Below are 21,433 nucleotides of genomic sequence, written 5' to 3'. Positions count from 1 at the left end.
TGCCATGTTTGTCCTTTCCTTGCTTTGCCTTGAAGTACTTCCGCTGTTCTCTGCCTTAGCCTGTTTCGTCATGTCTTGCCTTCGCTTTACTCAGTCTTGTGTTCCCTCCTCTGTTCTCTGTTCTTGCCTGTACTCCTTTGCTCTGACCTATGGTGCCCTGTTGTGCCACCTGGCTCAAGCACCATTCCTGCTCTCTGATCTATGGTGCTCTCTAGCACGTTCTCTGACTAGTCCCAAGGCTCTGCCTTGGTCCGGCTCTGGGCTTCGGCCTACGCTCCGCTGCTAGCTCTGTTCTTGCTCTGATCTGACTCTGTGTCTCTGCCTAAGTTTCCGCTCCGTTTTCCGTACCTGCCTAGCTCTGCCTTGTTTCTTGTCTTGCTTTGCTCTGTTGCTTCGTGTGTCCTTTGCATGCGTCTGGCCTTCCTAGCCTCCTGCTTGTGCCTCAGCCATGCTCGTCGGTCAGTGACAGCTGTGTCGCCTGCCATGCCTCAGCCGGGTTCGCTGGAGTCTTGCCCGTCTGTCAGTGCCGCAGCCCGATCAGCTAGCCAGTGCACCAGCCGTGCTCTCTGTGCTTCCTTGCACCTCACGCTGTTTCTGCACTGTGCTCTACGTGCTCTCTAAACCATGCGCAGGCCCTCGCCTGATCCTTGGCATACCTCCCCGTGCTTCTGTAAAAGTACGCGCAGGTTTTGCCATGTAACCTGTCCTGCCCTCTTGCACGCACAAGCCCTATCCTTTACCCTGGCGTGTCCCTTGCATGCACAGGTTCTTTCCTTAGTCTGAACCCTGGCGTGTTTCTTAGCACGCACTCTGTCTCGGAACCTGACCCTGGCGTGTCCCTCTGCACACGCAGGACTCTGCCTTGAACCTGACCCTGGCACGCCTCTCTGCATGAGCAGGACTCTGCCTTGAACTCTGATCTTGGCTAGCGTGTCTCTATACACGCACCTTGTTTGTATTTTGTGCCTGTCCCTGGCGTGTCCTTCTACACGCGCAGGCCTCCGTCCTTGAACCTGTCCCTGGCGTGCCCTTTGCACGCACAGGCCTCCATCCTTGAATGAACCCTGGTGTGTCTCCAAGCATGCACCCTGCCTTGAACCCTGGTGTGCCTCCAAGCACGCACCCTCCCTTGAACCGTGGCTTGCCTGCTGGATTCCCAAAACCTGCCGATCGCTGCCAAAGGTCTGGAACTAGATGACTGCATCCTGATGCCTGGATCCTGTTAGTCCTTGCCAGTCTTCCGGAGTCCGATGCCTTCACACCTGTTTTGGATCCTGGTGTGTCTTCTTGCACGCACTCTGCCTTGGACTCTGGCATGTCTCCGAGCACGCACCTAATCTTGGACTCTAGCGTGTCCTAGCATGCATCCCTCCTAGGAACTCTGATGTGACCCCTAACACATACCCTGCCCTGGACTCCGGTAAGTTTTCTGCACGTGTTGTGTCTGGAACATTTGGCGTGCCCTTGCACGCACCTTGCCGTGTTTCACCGTTAGTGCCCTGCATCTGATTCTCTGTTTTTGCCTTGTATCCACAATAGTGTCTCCCTGAGCCGGCCTTCTGGTCCAGCTGCCGTGGTGGCTCACCCCCTTGGTCTTGCCCCTGACACTCCCTGTACAGGGGGTGGGTTCTCACTAGGTTCGCTCGCCCTAGGTGGGTGGGTGCCACGGCCAAGAGGGTCCACTCTAAAAGGAAAAACGACTCAGCGTAAGCTGACGCTCATCACGGAATGTCAGCAGAGAGTAAGTGAAGGAGCCAGATAGAGAATTGGTCAATGAAGGCAGTGGTCGGGCCCGGAGGTCGGTATATAACGACCTCTTGGAGGTTGGAGGGAGAATAGATGCGGACAGAGTGGACTTCAAAAGAGGGGAGGACAAGGGAGGGAAGAGGTGGGATTGGGTTGAAGGTGTAGTTGGAAGAAAGGAGAAGGCCCACTCCTCCACCATGCCTGTTGCCAGTAAATAAATAATTAGATTAGCGTGCACAATGTGTGAAATTCTGAGGTGCCGGTGTAATGGACTCAAAGTCCCAGAACAATAGGATTAATATTCGCAGCACACTCAAGTGAAATGACTTGCATAAAGTGTAAATTTTATTGTGATACAAACAATAGGCCAGGGAGCAGATTTACATATGCGATTATAGGTGACATTTCAACCCTACCAGGGTCTTAATCATATATCGCTAAAGTTTCAGTGCATATACGAAAATAGAGCACAATGGTGCAGAAAGGGTACAGAGCGGTCCCATACGCTAGTGTAATTAGGAAGGTGCCAAAGAAGCACTGTTACAGCGCAATGTTGCTTCTTGGACTGCAGTACAGGACCTTGTCCCACTGTGTGGCAGAGCGGCGCTCCCGTGCCTGGCTGTGGCAGTGTCTGTTGCCAGAGCGAGGAGTGTGGGTGAAGTGGAGGCTGCCGTTACTAAGCGCAGCAGGGGAGGCGGTATCGGAGGGTGTCAGCCATGTTTCGGTGAGGCCAATGAAGGAAAAATTACGAGTGGTAAAGATGTCGTGAATCGCATGGAGTTTATTGCAGATGGAGCGGGCATTCCAAAGTGATCCAGAGAGTGGGAGCAGGGTGGTGGTTGTCATGGGCATGGATTTAAGGTGGGAAAGATTTCTGGTGTTTGTGCTTGTTTGGAATGATAGAATGGGGTAATAATGGGAGGTATGAGCTGTGGGGGTCTAGAGTTGGGAGATATGTCGCCAGCAGTGAAGAGAAGCAGAGAGAGGGAGAGCATGTGGGAGAAGGAGGGTGGGTGGCTTGTTTTGTACTTTATTAGGAGAGTTTCAGTGGTTCTTAGGTTGAGGAGCAGTTCAGCAGAGGAGGTCAGGTGGGGAGGCAAGAGGAAAGGAGAGATTACTATTTGGTTAGCGGGGGCTTGGGGTTTGTGGACAGCGAAGAAGAGTGAGGATTAATGGAGCCAAAACTGTTAGAGCATATTTTAGCATGGTGAGAGTAATTTAGAAGGCAAAAGAAATTTAGTACATCTAAACGCAGTGGTTAGTTGTACCTTCTGGTCACTTCAGGCTCATTTCAGGCATATTTAAGATTTTATCTTTAGAAGACATCCTTGGAATGACAGACATACCGAGGTCCAGACAGACCTCTGAGTCTGAATTTCTATTAACTTAACAGCACATGAAAGGGCCCAGGTGTGATCAGAAAGGGAGGAGCAGCAAGGTAGACTGGACAGACACAGGAGACAATTAATTAGAAGTCAGGAGAGAAAATGCAAAAGGAGATAGATTCGAATGGCCAAATAAGGCCAAATTGTGTGTTACAATCAAGGAAATAAGGTGAGAAAGCAGCTAGAACACATACCAGTGATAGAGAGATACAGGATGATTGGGGGTTCAAGAAAGATGGTTGATGATGGTCTTGCAACCAGAACACATACCTGTGGATGAAGCAGATTGATTGTCAGATTGATAGTAGTAGTGAAGCATAGTAATAAAAATAATGAAGCATTATAGCAATGAGTTATTTTTCAGACATATTTCAGATTTTATAATTATAAGACATCCTTGGAATGACAGCCAGACCGAGGTATAATCTAACCCCCTTTTCTTATCTTTCAGGTTACATCGGGGTCTTATCTACAGCAATACAGAATGCTGTAGATAAGCCCCTGATGTCGGTGCCGGCAGCAAATAGTAAAAAAAAAGGGTAACAGATTCCCTTTAATCACAGGTCGAGGTTCTGCTCGACTTCTCTCCTACTAACACCTGGTAAAGGGACCCCTCCTTGCTTCCAGGCATGACATTACTCCCTGTGAGGGAGGCAATGCCACTGTGGCAACCGGACTCCTAGGATGCCACATTCTGACACATCAGTCTGAGATAGTTTGTTGTGAGGCCAACACTTAATGGAAACATATCATGCACCCATCTTGAAACTGATGCCCACTGGAGCATGATGAGTCAAATTTACACACCTCTTAACAAATTTGGTGCATTGCTATGCTGTCCATGCACCAGCAAATAAAATTCATGCCAACCATGAACCAGTATTTTGACATACATCATAGTAAATTGGGCCACCCACCAGTCATAGTAATCTCTGTCTACTTTTTAGAAAAGTGACATGATGATCAGAAAAGGTAAAAGAATCACAAATGATTGTGCAAATATGGCGTGTGCATTGATTTGTAACTTTTTTATATTAGAGTGTTGGTGCGACCTAACCGTATGCTTAGTGAATAGACAACCTTAGGAATCTGTCTAGATATCCATGGCTAACTTTATAGGGGTCCCCCAATGCTCAGTCAGGTCACTAGGAGTCTACGTAATCATGCCGCAGCCACTGATAACCACTAGGTTCAGGACATCTAGTGGCTCATAAGGGGACTCATTATGCACATGAAAATATGAATATATACAGTTGTTCCAAAAGTATTGACACCACTGCAATTCTGTCAGATAATACTCAGTTTCTTCCTGAAAATGATTGCAAACACAAATTCTTTGGTATTATTATCTTCATTTAATTTGTCTTAAATGAAAAAACACAAAAAGAATTGTCCTAAAGCCAAATTGGATATAATTCCACACCAAACATAAAAAAGAGGGTGGACAAAAGTATTGGCACTATTCGAAAAATCATGTGATGCTTCTCTAATTTGTGTAATTAACAGCACCTGTAACTTACCGTGGCACCTAACAGGTGTTGGCAATAACTAAATCACACTTGCAGCCAGTTGACATGGATTAAAGTTGACTCAACCTCTGTCCTGTGTCCTTGTGTTTACCACATTGAGCATGGAGAAAAGAAAGAAGACCAAAGAACTGTCTGAGGACTTGAGAAACCAAATTGTGAGGAAGCATGAGCAATCTCAAGGCTACAAGTCCATCTCCAAAGACCTGAATGTTCCTGTGTCTACCGTGTCGCAGTGTCATCAAGAAGTTTAAAGCCCATGGTACTGTGGCTAACCTCCCTAGATGTGGACGGAAAAGAAAAATTGACAAGAGATTTCAACGCAAGATTGTGCGGATGTTGGATAAAGAACCTCGACTAACATTCAAACAAATTCAAGCTGCCCTGCAGTCCGAGGGTACAACAGTGTCAACCCGTACTATCCGTCGGCGTCTGAATGAAAAGGGACTGTATGGTAGGAGACCCAGGAAGACCCCACTTCTTACCTCGAGACATAAAAAAGCCACGCTGGAGTTTGCCAAAACTTACCTGAAAAAGCCTAAAACGTTTTGGAACAATGTTCTCTGGTCAGATGAGACAAGAGTAGAGCTTTTTGGGCAAAGGCATCAACACAGAGTTTACAGGAGAAAAAAAGAGGCATTCAAAGAAAAGAACAAGGTCCCTACAGTCAAACATGGCGCAGGTTCCCTGATGTTTTGGGGTTGCTTTGCTGCCTCTGGCACTGGACTGCTTGACCGTGTGCATGGCATTATGAATTCTGAAGACTACCAACAAATTTTGCAGCATAATGTAGGGCCCAGTGTGAGAAAGCTGGGTCTCCCTCAGAGGTCATATACAGTGGGGCAAAAAAGTATTTAGTCAGTCAGCAATAGTGCAAGTTCCACCACTTAAAAAGATGAGAGGCGTCTGTAATTTACATCATAGGTAGACCTCAACTATGGGAGACAAACTGAGAAAAAAAATCCAGAAAATCACATTGTCTGTTTTTTTTTCCTTTTATTTGCATATTATGGTGGAAAATAAGTATTTGGTCAGAAACAAAATTTCATCTCAATACTTTGTGATATATCCTTTGTTGGCAATGACAGAGGTCAAACGTTTTCTGTAAGTCTTCACAAGGTTGCCACACACTGTTGTTGGTATGTTGGCCCATTCCTCCATGCAGATCTCCTCTAGAGCAGTGATGTTTTTGGCTTTTCGCTTGGCAACACGGACTTTCAACTCCCTCCAAAGGTTTTCTATAGGGTTGAGATCTGGAGACTGGCTAGGCCACTCCAGGACCTTGAAATGCTTCTTACGAAGCCACTCCTTCGTTGCCCTGGCGGTGTGCTTTGGATCATTGTCATGTTGAAAGACCCAGCCACGATTCATCATCAATGCCCTTGCTGATGGAAGGAGGTTTGCACTCAAAATCTCACGATACATGGCCCCATTCATTCTTTCATGTACCCGGATCAGTCGTCCTGGCCCCTTTGCAGAGAAACAGCCCCAAAGCATGATGTTTCCACCACCATGCTTTACAGTAGGTATGGTGTTTGATGGATGCAACTCAGTATTCTTTTTCCTCCAAACACGACAAGTTGTGTTTCTACCAAACAGTTCCAGTTTGGTTTCATCAGACCATAGGACATTCTCCCAAAACTCCTCTGGATCATCCAAATGCTCTCTAGCAAACTTCAGACGGGCCCGGACATGTACAGGCTTAAGCAGTGGGACACGTCTGGCACTGCAGGATCTGAGTCCATGGTGGCGTAGTGTGTTACTTATGGTAGGCCTTGTTACATTGGTCCCAGCTCTCTGCAGTTCATTCACTAGGTCCCCCCGCGTGGTTCTGGGATTTTTACTCACCGTTCTTGTGATCATTCTGACCCCACGGGGTGGGATTTTGCGTGGAGCACCAGATCGAGGGAGATTATCAGTGGTCTTGTATGTCTTCCATTTTCTAATTATTGCTCCCACAGTTGATTTCTTCACTCCAAGCTGGTTGGCTATTGCAGATTCAGTCTTCCCAGCCTGGTGCAGGGCTACAATTTTGTTTCTGGTGTCCTTTGACAGCTCTTTGGTCTTCACCATAGTGGAGTTTGGAGTCAGACTGTTTGAGGGTGTGCACAGGTGTCTTTTTATACTGATAACAAGTTTAAACAGGTGACATTACTACAGGTAATGAGTAGAGGAAAGAGGAGACTCTTAAAGAAGTTACAGGTCTGTGAGAGCCAGAAATCTTGATTGCTTGTTTCTGACCAAATACTTATTTTCCACCATAATATGCAAATAAAAGGAAAAAAAAACAGACAATGTGATTTTCTGGATTTTTTTTTCTCAGTTTGTCTCCCATAGTTGAGGTCTACCTATGATGTAAATTACAGACGCCTCTCATCTTTTTAAGTGGTGGAACTTGCACTATTGCTGACTGACTAAATACTTTTTTGCCCCACTTTATATACAGGGGTTGGACAAAATAATGGAAACACCTAATGTTTTGGCATCATAATCTTCGAACATGTTATAAACATGCAAACCGTGACATATGGTAATGTTTTGTAGTTGATTATTTGTGTTATGTAATATGTGTATGTAAATTAACTGTTTGTTTTGCAGAATTGTAAGAACATTGATGAGAACCTGATACCAATGGCAGACCTCTCGGATTTTCAAAGAAGCCAAATTGTTGGTGCTTGTATGGCAGGCACTAGCGTAACAGAAAGTGCCCAAATGCTTGGCGTGTCAAGAGGTACTGTCTCCAAAGTATTGACTGCGTTTGAAAGAGAAGGAAAAACGTCCGCAGCAAAGCACAGGTCCAGCCGAAAGTCAAAGTAGACTAAGAGAAACTCTTGGACTCTAAAGCGAATTGTGAGAGAGGATCGCAAGACCACGGCTCCAAAAATCACTGCTGAGCTCAATGAACACCTACAGAACCCAGTTTCCACGAAAACTGTTCGTCGGGAGCTGCACAAATCTGGATTCCATGGAAGAGCTGCAAAAAGAAAATTGCTGCTCTCAATGACAAATGTTTCCAAGCGTTTAGAGTGGTGTAGAAACTCGAGCAGTGGAAACATGTGATAATCTCAGACGAATCATCATTTACCCTATTTCCGACCTCCGGCCGAGTGTACGTTTGGAGACAGCCGAAAGAAGCATTCCATCCAAACTGCCTTCTATCAACCGTAAAACATGGCGGATATTCTGTGATGATCTGGGGTGCTATTTCGTGGAGATCCGCTGGGCCAATGATATCCCTTCATGCAGTGGCGTAGCAACTGTTTGTGGCGCCCGGGGCGGTCGAAAAATTTGCCGCCCCTTTGGTCGTTGATAATCCGGAAGCATCCAAAGAGCCCACACTACACTCAAAGATCTAATTTTTAGTCTGCTACTAACTCTGCTGTTATTATTTCTAGACTTTCATCTTCTTGCAGTTCTCTATATATATGTATGTATTAGCTTGATGATGCTGGATGAAGACCTAATGGCTTTTTTAATAATAATTTTTAATAATGTGACAGACCTTACATATTGGATTATATAGAGCCCTGTTTTTTATTACATACCGTCCTGTCTTGTTAGCTGTATAATGCAATGATGGCTGATGGAGCATGGGAAAGCTTCCTTTCTAATGGAGGAGCTGATGGACTGGTAGTTTGGTCACCGGCTCCTCGATCAGCAGTCATTTTATATCTAAAAAGAGAGGGGACTATGTAATAAAAGAGGGCACTGTAAATAACAAAATTAACAAGAATACACTATGTAAGAGACAGCACTATACATAACTGCAGAGGAAGCTATATAATAAGGGACAGCATCATATATAACATCATATATAACTAGAGAGGATGGTACGTAATAAGGGATGGTGTTATATATAATAAAAGAGGAAACTATGTAACTAAGGATGGTGTTATACAGATTAAGTGAGTACACTATATACTAAGGGACTGTGTTAGACATAGTGAGTACATTATATACTAAGGGACTGTGTTAGACATAATAAACGATAATGTCTTCCTCCACCTCCCCCTGTTCCTAAGGCCATTATAAGTCCCCCTTCCTCCCATCCCAATCCCCCACACCCCTCATTGTCCTCCTCCCCTCACATCCCATCATTGCCCTCTTCACCACCTCCATCATTTTCTTCTCCCCACCACTATCTTTGCTTTCTCCCCACCACTCCCATCATTGCCCATTCCACCACCTCCATCATTTCCTCCTCCACCATCCCCATTTTTTGCCCTTTCCACCACCATCGTCATTGCATTCTCCCCCACCACCCCATCATCATTTATTTTTCCCCCACCACCCCATCATTGCCCTCTCCATCACCCCATCATTGCCTTCTCCCCATCACCCCCACCCTTGCCTTCTCCCCATCATTGCCTTCTCCTTCACCCTACCACTGCCTTCTCCCCATCACTCCCATCATTGCCTGCTCCATCACCCCATCATTGTCTTCTCCCCATCACTCCCATCATTGCCTGCTCCATCACCCCATCATTGTCTTCTCCCCATCACTCCCATCATTGCCTTCTCCATCACCCCATCACTCCCATCATTGCCTGCTCCATCACCCCATCACTCCCATCATTGTCTGCTCCATCACCCCATCATTGCCTGCTCCATCACTCCCATCATTGCCTTCTCCTTCACCCCATCACTGCCTTCTCCCCATCACTCCCATCATTGCCTGCTCCATCACCCCATCACTCCCATCATTGCCTTCTCCTTCACCCCATCACTGCCTTCTCCCCATCACTCCCATCATTGCCTGCTCCATCACCCCATCATTGTCTTCTCCCCATCACTCCCATCATTGCCTTCTCCATCACCCCATCATTGTCTTCTCCCCATCACTCCCATCATTGCCTTCTCCATCACCCCATCACTGCCTTCTCCCCATGACTCCCATCATTGCCTGTTCCATCACCCCATCACTCCCATCATTGTCTGCTCCATCACCCCCATCATTGCCTGCTCCATTACTCCCATCATTGCCTTCTCCTTCACCCCATCACTGCCTTCTCCCCATCACTCCCATCATTGCTTGCTCCATCACTCCCATCATTGCCTTCTCTGCATCACCCCCATCATGGCCTTCTCCCATTACCCCCTCATGGCCTTCTCCCATCACCCCAGGCCCAGGCATTATGGCCTTCTCTCTCCCCATCACAGTCTTCTCATATCACCATCTCCTCCAGGGCCAGGCTAACCTATACACACACAGACACACACACACACACACACACACACACACACAGACATGCACACACAGACATACATACACACACACACACACACACAGACAGACAGACATACACACAGACACCACCTCTCTCCTCTCACCTGTCCGCAGCATCGCCCCCGCTTCCTCGCTCACACAGCAGCAGCTGCTGAATGATGACGTCATTCAGCGGCGCTTCTGTGTCAAACAGGAAGCGCGGCCTCCGGGCAGGAAGCAGGACGGACCCTTGCAGCTCCGCTCCTGCTATTCCCACTTGCAGGCAGCGGAGCTGCTGCGATTGCTCCCTGCCCGCTGCTGCACTGCACTGTGCCTCACTGCCTCCGCGCTTCTCCCACAGAGAGAAATTGCTGCTGCTGCGCCGCCCCCACACATGTGCTGCCTGGGGCGGACCGCCCACCTCACGCTACGCCACTGCCACAATGGAAGAATTAACAGACGAGATTATTTTGGTATTTTGGGCGACCAAGTGCATCCTATGGTTCAAGCACTGTTCCCGGAGGGGAACACCATCTTTCAGGATGATAATGCACCAATTCATACAGCTAGAATCGTTAAAGCATGGCATGAGGAACATTCTAATGAAGTTGAGCATCTCATCTGGCCTCCACAATCCCTAGACTTCAACATTATTGAACATTTATGGTCTATTTTAGAGATTCAAGTTAGATGTCGATTTCCGCCGCCATCGTCGCTCAAAGAACTGGAGGGTGTTTTAACTGAAGAATGGGTTAAAATTCCTTTGGAAACAATTCACACCTTGTATGAATCCATACCTCGGAGAATTGAGGCTGTAATCGCCGCAAAAGGTGGACCTACACCATATTAACCTAACTTTTGTTGATGTCTCCAGGTGTTTCCATTATTTTGTCCAACCCCTGTATATATATATATATACACTCACTGGCCACTTTATTAGGTACACCATGCTAGTAAGGGGTTGGACCCCCTTTTGCCTTCAGAACTGCCTCAATTCTTCGTGGCAGAGATTCAACAAGGTGCTGGAAGCATTCCTCAGAGATTTTGGACCATATTGACATGATGGCATCACACAGTTGGCGCAGATTTGTCGGCTGCACATCCCTGATGCGAATCTCCCGTTCCACCACATCCCAAAGATGCTCTATTGGATTGAGATCTGGTGACTGAGGAGGCCATTTGAGTACAGTAAACTCATTGTCATGTTCAAGAAACCAATCTGAGATGATTCGAGCTTTATGACATGGCGCATTATCCTGCTGAAAGTAGCCATCAGATGTTGGGTACATTGTGGTCATAAAGGGATGGACATGGTCAGCAACAATACTCAGGTAGGCTGTGGCGTTGCAATGATGCTCAATTGGTACCAAGGGGCCCAAAGAGTGCCCAGAAAAAATTCCCCACACCATGACACCACCACCACCAGCCTGAACCGTTGATACAAGGCAGGATGGATCCATGCTTTCATGTTGTTTCTGACCCTACCATCCGAATGTCGCAGCAGAAATCGAGACTCATCAGACCAGGCAACGTTTTTCCAATCTTCTACTGTCCAATTTCGATGAGCTTGTGCAAATTGTAGCCTCAGTTTCCTGTTCTTAGCTGAGAGGAGTGGTACCCAGTGTGGTCTTCTGCTGCTGTAGCCCATCTGCCTCAAAGTTCGACGCACTGTGCGTTCAGAGATGCTCTTCTGCCTACCTTGGTTGTAACGGGTGGCAATTTGAGTCACTGTTGCCTTTCTATCAGCTCGAACCAGTCTGCCCATTCTCCTCTGACCCCTGGCATCAACATGGCATTTCCGGCCACAGAACTGCCGCTCACTGGATTTTTTTTCTTTTTCGGACCATTCTCTGTAAACCCTAGAGATGGTTGTGCGTGAAAATCCCAGTAGATCAGCAGTTTCTGAAATTCTCAGACCAGCCCTTCTGGCACCAACAATCATGCCACGTTCAAAGGCACTCAAATCACCTTTCTTCCCCATACTGATGCTCGGTTTGAACTGCAGGAGATTGTCTTGACCATGTCTACATGCCTAAATGCACTGAGTTGCCGCCATGTGATTGGCTGATTAGAAATTAGGTCTTAACACACAGTTGGACAGGTGTACCTAATAAAGTGGCCAGTGAGTGTATATATATATATATATATATATATATATATATATATATATATATATGGTATAGCGTGTGCGTGTGTATATATATATATATATATATATATATATATATATATAGCACGTACTGTATTTACTGATGTTTCAGTGTGACTACATTAAACAATTGGAAGCTTTTGCACGTGATTAGAAAGGTGCATATTTTCCAAAATCAAGTATCTATTTTTAAAATGTGCAGTTGGGGCCCATTTTCCATACTGTGTCTTTTAGTCTTGCAGGAACAGTCACACCAAAGGTTCAGTTCAGGGAAAAAGTAAGAATTTGATCAGAAGACCCCTTTGTTAGGAAAAGAAATCACGTAATGTCAACTACGTTAGGGAAGGAAGGGGCACGGTGTAGTTTCCAAACAGTAATTGCTGTGTGGCAGGTTGTAATCTCCCCATGTTTATGTGATATTCTAGAACAATAGTGCCATCTACAGCTGCTTACTGGGCAGCTCAGTTTATCATCTACTAGCTGCTAGTTTTAAAAACTCACTGAAATATTCTCTGAATATCTATTGCTTTAAGGACAAAAGCACAAGGTAGATATGGTGAAAGAATGGAATAAAACATCCCGTTTTGACAGGATTTGATTATCATGATGCATAGTCCAAGAAATGAAGTATCTCTTAAAGTGCACTTGTCTCTTGCTATAAATATGTATTTTCTGTCTGATATAAATGTAGCTGTTTCCCTGATTTGGGCATTATTTTGCTTTTGTCTCTTTCTGTTCATGAGCTATGGCCTCCTCTTCCATGTATATAAAGTCTTTATTAGTCAAGAGGGCGTGATCCTAAAGAAGATTTACATGCAGAGAAGAGGCGGCTATGTCTCATAAATGAAGAGGAGCAGTAGCAAAGGAAAAACAGTGCCTGATACAGGAGAACAGTGACATTTACATAAAGGAAAAACAATACATATTTATGGGTAGTGACAATGTATGTTAGGCCGGGGCTCACACTTGCGTGTGCAATGTGAGAGACTCGCATCAATACCCGGCATTACCGCCGGCACTTGGGACCGGAGCGTTCAGCTGCATAGAAATACCTGCAGCCGCACACTCCGGTCCGGAGTGCCGGCAGCAGTGCCGGGTATTGATGCGAGTCTCTCACATTGCACACGCAAGTGTGAGCCTCGGCCTTACTGTAGTTCTCTGAAAGAATCAGTCAATTGTTTAAGTAGCAGCTTCCTAACAATCTTATTACTGGATTCTCAGAATCACTCACTTTAAAAAGCTACAGATCCACTTTCCTTATTATAAGCGAAAATTCCTTTCCGTTTTTTCAAAAGTTTACATTGTGAATGCTGGCTACAATCTGCATCATATGAGCATGACTGTTGATGAAATGTGAGTATGACTTTCATAAGAGGACATTGAATTTGGCTCACCTTTACAAAAATGGAGCTTTTTTGTTAATATTATATTTTGAAAATGCCATTTGAGGAATTTTCTAAAATTTCAGCAGCAAACATTATAATATTTTATGCACAGAAAACCGTATGTGCAGATAATATCCATCTTTCAATCATGAGGTTCACACTAGATCAGGGATCAGCAGCCTGTAACAGTGCAGTCACTGACAGCAGAAGTTGGGAGTTGTAGTGTTACAACAGCTGGAGTGCCGCAGGCTGCTGACACCTGCATTAGATACATCTATAGTTACACAAAACAATCCACACAGCTCCGAGAGTCTATGTCTGTACAATATTTAGATATAGTTTAAGAAACTCTTCCGAAAATATGCTTTTTGCTTTTTAGATTACTCTACAAGATGAATTTTTGAGATGAGCATACCAGGCTGTGATGAACTCTAAATTTCCCCTTACCCTCCTGCATATCGGCATGCAACGACAAGCTGCAATGTCAGCAGATATCAATATAATGGAATATATTTAAGATTATTAAATAAAGAGATTTTTATCTAGAAATAAAGTTAAATATCCTACATTGCCCAAATATTGCTGGTAGGTGCAGTATTATGGAATGAATTTTCGTAGAAACCAAAAATCCTCCCTTTTCCCGCAGTTGGGGAAGGGTGTCACCTATGGAACAGTCCTCTCCTACTTTAAACTGATACACCCTCTGGGGTGTTGAAAAAAGGCATTGCCCATTTATTGCTGAGAGCGACGCCCTGTGGTGCTGCATTTGTGATACCAGAACACTTCCAGGTCAGGATCACCTATGTACAAATCTACATTGGAAATTTGCAGTACAATATAATGTAAGTGAATGAGGTTGTACAGATTTAGGCTCAGACTTCCAGGCCAGTAACTCATCCAGCCTTAAAGGGATTGATCCCAATAATAGCAACGACATATTAAAAAATTGCTAAGTTTGCGGCGGTGCTATAGAAAACATTTCTCCATCGACATGGTAGAGAGTCGCCTGTTAATCCATCAGAATCTGTCGCTTCGACATTCACAAATCTTCTAGCAATAAAATGTATATATAAACCCCTTTCCTAATTCTTCACACTAGTTCAGTATTTCAGGGCATATTTTTCCGACCGCTGCCCGCCCTTTCCTATTTTCTTTTTTAAACCTGTTCCCATTCGTTGCCATTCCTCCTCACTTTCCACCTCCTTCTGGCTGAAGGTGAGGCGCACAGACTCCACTTCATCAAAAGTTGCTCTGTTATTAAAATATGAAGCTATTTCCTATCCAAAGAACACGTTTTTCCTGAGAGCAGGCATCAATGGTCCCAATATGCTCTGTGGCTGGATAATGCCAGCCTGTTCTGAGGGTTGAGCTGGTGAGGCTGCTCCTTCTCCATGTCCTTGCCTTGCTCCTTCATCATGCTCCTTCGTCCCCTTCACTTTTCCATCTGCTTCTAATTTTGGCAAGTGGTGTATATGTATTCCCAGCCGGACCCCACCCACGACGGTGTCACCCTAACCCTGAGCACACTATATATACTGTACGGTATACAGTGACTTCTGCAAATAAGACCCAGGTCTACTATAAGAACTTGTTATTAGGACATTGACAACCTATCTAAGCTATAGGGGTGATCTGACAGGTCCCATATGAAGTCCCATGAGTGAGATCACACAGAGGGGCATAAAGAAGCTCTGAAAGTTGGAGGTGGAGGTGGTGGAGTAGGTGGGAGTGCTGCATACAGAAGCCACAGTGTTGTTGCTGCTGTCTTCAGCACCATCCTCTGAGGCTGGGAGAGCAGCACATGGTTAATGCTGGGCTGTAATTAACCCATCTTGGAGGCGTACTTTCTTCTGACGTATTGCTTTCCCTTTCTGCTGGATGAGAAGCTGGCTTTGGTGCCCAGGATCAGGACCTCTGCCATCCACAGAGCCACAAAGCAGCAGTCAGGACTCAGAGGCAAAGTTTACAAGGTGAGCCCCTCATTAATATATGTGCAGCAACTAACTCCAGAGAGAATTTGTAAAGCTTTACAAACTTTTGACTTTTTCTTCCCCCCTTATTAAGTGTGACATAGAAGTGTTTCTAGTGCCAGGCTCAGGTCTCCTGTGGGTACAAGGTGACACTCTACCTGTCCTGTCAGGTGGATTGTATTGAATGTCCCTGGTCATGGATCCTGGCTGTTAATACCTGCCGCAGAGGTGAAGGTCAGAAGCTGTATCCTGAGTCCACATGTAGCAGAGCTGAATGTATCCAATAAGTCTTTGTGTATGATGATAGAAAAATGCAGTAAGGTTTCTGGAAAACTGTAGATGACATATATTTGTGACATCAAAGTGCTTTTTGGGGCTTCACAACCTTAGCGCCGCTGCATTTACCGTGATGGAAAAAATTTGATATCTGTCTTAACTTATTAAATGATTATTGCCCATAAGGGAGGAGATGGTTACAGGTTGGAAGGATCATATGGCGATGATGGTATCTTATAGTGGTGTTGTGCTTAGACATAACAGGTTGTATTGTGGCAACAAAACTCTGCATCTAGAAGTGCAGTCCTATGTAACACCAGATATGAGTTCACTCATGTGGGGTCTGTGCACACGTTGCAGATTTGTCACGTCTTTGCTGCGTTTTTTCATCGCCGATTTGCCCCAAAACCTGAAGGTTTTCCTGATGCCAGCAAAGTGATTGAGAATCCAGACGTCTCCTGCGCACATTGCTTCTTTCTGCAGATTTGGTGCAGATTTATAGCTTCAGGATGTCAACGCTTTCAGTATTTTTTTTTTTTTTTTGCTGCAGATTTCATCCATAATAATGAGTGGGGAAAAATCTGCAACAAAAACGCATGTAAAAAATACACATTTACAATGCATCAAAAATGCAACGACTTTATGCTTTGCTTTTTCCTTCCAAGAGATGCAGAAATACTGCGCCAAATACTGAACATATGAACATAGCCTTAAACCACAAGTTCAGCGTATAAATGTTATGTCATCTACTACGTGAGCTTATCGCTGTGAACCATGAAAGTCTATACAATATTGGAGATTGACTCTATTTAAAATCCCACATGTCCCAGCGTTATATGATTTGTACTGATGGCAAACACCACTACATCTACTGCTTCTGACAAACTCAGCTCTACTACTGTACATCTGTATATGTTTCTGTGCTCTATATGATGTAACTCATTTCATTGCCAGTTTTAAAACATTTTAGGAACGTCTGCCTATTACTAAAGATGGGGATTCATTGATTTTGATTCATGATCTATCAATTTCACAGTATGGAAATCATTGGACTCATCTCTGCTGATAAGTTTTGGACTTTTTTCTACCGGCTGATCGGGGATCGGGGCCGATGGCGCTGAGGTCTCATACTCTGCTGCGTGTAACCTGCACAGGAATATTCATTAGCAGAAGCTGTGGTTCTCTCAGAGGATTTCTCATCTCGTGTGAATCTGATTTCTAACCCTTATAATTCCAGGCTTAGTATATGGAGTAGAATAGGTCAGCTTGAGAAAAAAAAAAAATGCCAGTACCAGATCCATTTTGCTATCCATCGACATAAGGGAAATGTGAAGCGCAATGTTAAGCGAGAGAATAAAATATGTATGAGTCTGACAGGAGGCGATGTACAACCCCGGCATTGGATTTCCTCAGTAAATAATTGCTCCTAGATCAGTCACACAACGGCGTGCTGGGCTCGGACCCCATACACTGGGTTTGGGAATGCGAGAAGTCACAGATTTCTGTCACTATACACGGAGGGGCCGATACATCTGGGAATATGCAGAGGAAGCGTTGTCTGTACGTGTTCCCAAATTTTGTCGCACAGAGAACAACACACAAAGCGCTACTGCATCAGAGGGGAAGATTCATCCAAACTGATCGAAAACTTCTAGATTTATTTCCTCGGAAACATCAAATTCCCAGATAGATGAAACAATAATGATATAAAGCGTGGAATAGACAGTATACTGGTAATGCACATGTTATGGCGTGTCAAACGGTATAGCTTGAGAAACTTGAATAAATGTTCAGCTACTTAGGAGGCGATACGTTGCCACCATGAAGGTGTGCAAATACATCTGTATATTTGTTTGCCTCTGTGCTGCCCGGAGAGCTGACGACATTCTTGTTTTTTTTATTTCATTAGTTGTTTGGGTGCAACTAGTGGATGGGCATCGATTTTCATATTGAGACTATTGTTGCTTGTTTTTGCTTTTGCATATATTTTTTCATCTATCTATTATCCATCTATCTATTTATCATCTATCTATCTAATTATCTATCCATCTATGTATCTATCTATCTAGCTATCTATCGATTTATCTATTATCTATCTATGAATGGAACAGCACAACATTTGAATATGATGGGTGCCTCCCAAACTAAACTCCAATTGTTATAGTATATATAAAAAACATAAAGGGAGGCAACACTCCAAAATATGTGTAAAAAAGAAGTGGACTGTAATTATGTGTCCACATGGGCTAAAGTCTTGAGCAGTGGGTGCAGGGCTTCCCGGACATATACCCATAGGTCCAATAATAAAAAAACAGACAAATAAGCAACACTCCAATTCAAATGTGGAGGACTCTTTATTAGCCCAAAGAGAAACATTTCGGTTCCACAGAAGGAGAAAGGGTCTGCTGTGGAACCTAAACATGGTCACGTGGGCTAATAAAGTGTCATCCTCTCCACCTTTTGCAAATCTGAATTGGGGTGCTGCTTGCTCTTCTGTTTCTATCTTTTGACCTCTCCCTGGCTCTCTGTTTCTCTTGCTGCAGTGATGTTACCTTGTGTAGAGTAAAAATCTAGTTACCGATGTGTCCTTCTTACTTTAGCTCTGGAGTCACATATTATGGGATGTGAGGAGAGAGATTACCAGCAGTTATAAACACACTTGATTATTCGATACTCTGCCAAGAGAGATGCCTGTGCTGCGCATGCTTACCGAAGCCCCCCGGTGGTATTGGTGTGAGGTGCAGCCTGTTTGGGGTTTGTTGGCATGTCACGATGCTGTATTCAATTTGTTTCTTGAGTTATGTTCCTTAACCAAAAATGTCGGGGGGCAACTGAATATCCGGGGGTCTGTTGTGTAATGTCTAAGCTTGAATAATGTCCGGTGGGTCACATGACATAAAGATTTCCATCATGACACAATTTATCCGGTGCCGGATAACTGTCTGTATACACAGTAGTTCAGCATTATGAAACTGAATTTTAAACTAATTGCAGGGGTGGACATATCATTGGGGTCAGCCTGTGCAGCGACACAGGAGCCCAAGAGGTAAGGGGGCCACTTTTATCTCCCAAGCAGGTGGAATTTTGCAGTATGAAGAGCTATTGGACTGCAAAGGGCCCAGATGCTATTCTTGCACAGGGGCCCTGATTAACTGTTTCCGTAAACTGACTCTTCCGGGCTGCGGGAAATATTCGTTTATCTTATTTACCCTTCTAATCCCACAATAGATTACAAGGCAGCTTATCGTCAGTGGGACATAGGACGTACAGATTGTATTCTGTGGAACATTTTCCTTCTTACTACCTTGATATAATGAAAAAACACAAAAATTGAGCTCGGTTTGAGATGATACACATGCAGCGTATAAATGCATGTTGACATTGGCCATAAAACATAAAACCTGCAAAAGACAAAGTGAGCAAAAACCCTGCTGTAACTAAATAAGTAAAAGCAAAAGTGCATCTAAATAATACAGAGTTTTTAGTAATACTGTTTTTGATCAAAAGTAGCATGAAAGCCATCCCACCACGACACGGTAACTCTGTTCGGGATAGTCCTACACTGTCTCATATTATAAACCTTGCCTTGTGTCAAAGTTGACCTCAGTGTGTGAACAAGGGCAGATGAAAGTTTTTTCTTTGTATTTTTTGCATTCTGTGCAAGCTGGGGTGTGGCCTCCCTCTCCTGAGCTGGAAATTGTATAGAAGGCTTCCCCAGACTGGTGTCTACTGTTTGGGACCCAGTCCTTTTGTCTTTTGCAGGTTTTATACCTTGATATAATGCAGAATATTCTCACTGCAAAAGCAGCAAATCCAATGATATCGATGTAATATCATATTTCTGGGCTCTAAATAGAAGCCGAAAGTTTACTTTAAGGAATTGGCCAGATGAGACTCGCTCTTGTTATTGAGTACTGAGGTGATAAACTCCATCTATTAACTCCAGGTATGGATCCCGGCCTGCAATAACAGCTTATGTCCTGGGGATTTACCATCTAGAAAAGGATAATACTCCCATTACACTCGCTTTATACTAGATCGCCATACAGGAGCCGCCATAGCACATTTTTCCAAGCAGTGACTGCTATTCCGTGCCACATGTACTGTCATGTATATACTGACCTTCTCTACCGGATTAATCTTAACATGTAATATATTTTTATAGAAGGCCATAACTCGCTGTCCACCACTGCTGGTGACCAGTGAACAACACTTATGCATGCCTCATATATTTGGGCATAACAAGTAGCGGGCTGAGCCCATTACCTGTAATCATATTAGTGATAGATCCTTTCCATTTGCAGTAAATCGGCCTTCATTGCAATTTCAATCACACAAGACATCCACTGAAATCCATTGTTTGACATGTGTTTCCTTTAGGGGAGATTGATAAAAGACACACAGCTAATACTAAGTGTATATTGTTGATTAAAGGTGATGATGTATGGACCCTATATAACGGGTTTCTGGCAGCCTGGAAGTGCGTCCTTTATGGTTTTGGGTCAGGGTTACATACACATAACTGCTGTTTAAAGTGAAAAGCCATGTACAGATTACAGTGAACTTCTGTTATCCCGCAGAAATTATTAGACATGCTGGCTCCACAGTTCGTTACTGTAACGTACGGTCTCATTTGAAAAGGTAACTTGTAATTTGTAGGCAACAAAATGTTCTTTGGGATGAAAAAAGGCTAAATGTACTTAGGGCTTCAATCAGTGGCGTTAAAGGAGGATTGGAGGAAACAGCTGGCTAAGCAAATATTAGGTGCGGAATGGATGCAACGGCATAAATTAATAATGCAGCTCTTTATTTACCATATGAATGGTCGGTCTGTGCCGGTCGGCTGGAATAAATGTGGGCACTGTGTGCCACCTAGTGGTTACTGCCATGAAGCTGTCTGCTTGGCCTTCAAACAAACCACATCTGTGATGGATTTAAGTGAACTCCATCCTATTTCAGGATGAACAAGCCCTTTTTTTACAAAAGTAATGTTTGAAATAGTGGCTGGGTCCATGTAAAACTGTAAAATTCTGAAATACCAACGGCAACATTCCTGACGCTTTGCTCATTGCTATAAAGCGTGACTTCCATGAGTCACACAGACTAAAATATCACTGGTTTACAGTACGTGAATAACAAACGTAACTTTAGTAAAAGGTTGATTAAACAGAACAGAACGTGATGTTTCTACTTGATTGTGCTTATTTAAATAATACAGATAGTTAATGGAGTGGCCCTGGTGTGAAAAGTAGGCAGCTTTGTCAGGGTAGACCAGTGATCTCCAACCTGTTGTAAGAGTACAACTCGCAGCATGATGGGTCTTATGATTCCTCATAAGCCAGAAAACCACAAGTTGGTTGGAAATTACCATTATATAGTAGGACATGGGAAACTATGTACCACTTTCAAAGAGGTTTGCCAGTTTCCTTTGTACAATGTATATAATGTTGCCCACTAAGCCAGTATAGTATAGATGTAGAAGACATCAACATGACGGCTACTGCGCTATGTTAGCTGTATTTTCCCAGACATTTATATTGGTGGCCTATCCTTATGATAGGTCATTAATATCTCAACGGTTGCAGGTACGACTCTCAGCACCGCCACCAATGAGCTGTTCCTGCTATCATGGTGACCGGACGTGCTCAGTTGTGGACCTGTACAGCAAAGCTCTGTTAACTGTATAGTGGCCATGTCCAAGTACTGTTCAAGTACTGCATATCTGCCCCCTATTCGATTCAAAAAGGGGGTGGATGTGCAATACCCGGAGGCAACTCTCATACCATTGAT

General features: G+C 44.3%; 1 protein-coding gene across 1 annotated transcript in view; it reads left to right on the top strand.

Annotated features, from left to right (window-relative positions):
- Positions 1-15,275: 15,275 nt before the first annotated feature.
- The window catches only part of HAPLN1 (hyaluronan and proteoglycan link protein 1), a 224,221-nt gene continuing 218,063 nt past the window's right edge, over positions 15,276-21,433 (top strand). Inside the window, exon 1 of the mRNA XM_073583712.1 lies at positions 15,276-15,367. The gene's annotated coding sequence lies outside the window, so the exon portion shown is untranslated. The remainder of the gene's footprint in view (positions 15,368-21,433) is intronic.

Source organism: Dendrobates tinctorius, unplaced genomic scaffold, assembly GCF_039654945.1.
Source record: "Dendrobates tinctorius isolate UK_male_01 unplaced genomic scaffold, ASM3965494v1 ptg000003l, whole genome shotgun sequence".
NCBI lineage: Eukaryota > Metazoa > Chordata > Amphibia > Anura > Dendrobatidae > Dendrobates > Dendrobates tinctorius.
This window is presented reverse-complemented; position numbering and strand designations above follow the sequence as displayed.